The sequence below is a fragment of the Myotis davidii genome, unplaced genomic scaffold, assembly GCF_000327345.1.
Source record: "Myotis davidii unplaced genomic scaffold, ASM32734v1 scaffold3599, whole genome shotgun sequence".
Lineage (NCBI taxonomy): Eukaryota > Metazoa > Chordata > Mammalia > Chiroptera > Vespertilionidae > Myotis > Myotis davidii.
This window is the reverse complement of record NW_006290650.1, coordinates 3524-4850: the sequence shown is the minus strand read 5'-3', so window position 1 is coordinate 4850 and position 1327 is coordinate 3524. Positions and strand designations below refer to the sequence as shown.

General features: G+C 42.0%; 1 pseudogene; it reads right to left on the bottom strand.

The window, feature by feature from the left end:
• Window positions 1-215: 215 nt before the first annotated feature.
• Window positions 216-1327, bottom strand: part of LOC102769105 — a 3442-nt pseudogene continuing 2330 nt past the window's right edge.

The window sequence follows — 1327 nt, the reverse complement described above, 5'->3', positions numbered from 1 at the left end:
GAGGAAGGGAGAGAGATAGAGAGTTAGAAACATCGATCAGCTGCCTCCTGCACATCTCCCACTGGGGATGTGCACGCAACCCAGGTACAAGCCTTTGACCGGAATCGAACCTGGGACCGTTCAGTCCGCAGGCCGACGTTCTATCCACCGAGCCAAACTGGTTTCGGCGGAAAGGCCTTTTTATATTTTGCACAGTATGAGTTCTGTGATATTCACTATGTTCTCGCTGGTAAACACTTCCAATACTCCTCACATCTGTAAGACTTCTCTCAAGTATGAACCCTCTAATGATAAGTAAGGGATGAAGAATGCCTAAAGGCTTTGCCACATTCTCTACATTTATAAGGCTTCTCTCCACTATGAACTCTCTGATGCGTAGTAAGGTTTGAGGAACTACAGAAGGCTTTGTCACATTCTGTACATTTATAAGGCTTCTCTTCACTATGAACTCTCTGATGCGTAGTAAGGTTTGAGGAACTACAGAAGGCTTTGCCACATTCTGTACATTTATAAGGCTTCTCTTCACTATGAACTCTCTGATGCGTAGTAAGGTTTGAGGAACTACAGAAGGCTTTGCCACATTCTGTACATTTATAAGGCTTCTCTTCACTATGAACTCTCTGATGCGTAGTAAGGTTTGAGGAACTACAGAAGGCTTTGCCACATTCTGTACATTTATAAGGCTTCTCTTCACTATGAACTCTCTGATGTCGTAGTAAGGTTTGAGGAACTACAGAAGGCTTTGCCACATTCTGTACATTTATAAGGCTTCTCTTCACTATGAACTCTCTGATGCGTAGTAAGGTTTGAGGAACTACAGAAGGCTTTGCCACATTCTGTACATTTATAAGGCTTCTCTCCAGTATGAACTTTCCGATGTGTAGTAAGGTTTGAAGAACTAGCAAAGGCTTTGCCACATTCAATACATTTACAAGGCTTCTCTCCACTATGAACTCTCTGATGCGTAGTAAGTTTTGAGGAACTACGAAAGGCTTTGCCACATTCAATACATTTATAAGGCTTGTCTCCACTATGAACTCTCTGATGACAATTAAGGGATAGTGCCGAAATGAATCCTTTGCCACATTCTCTACACTTGTAAGGCTTCTCTCCAGTATGAACTCCCTGATGTTTAGTAAGGAGTGAAGAGCTGCCAAAGGCTTTGTCACATTCTCCACATTTAAAAGGCTTCTCTCCAGTATGAACTTTTTGATGTCGATTAAGCTTTGTGGAATCATTGAATGCTTTGCCACATTCTGTACATTTATAAGGCTTCTCTCCAGTATGAACTCTCTGATGCGTAGTAAGGTTTGAGGAACTACAGAAG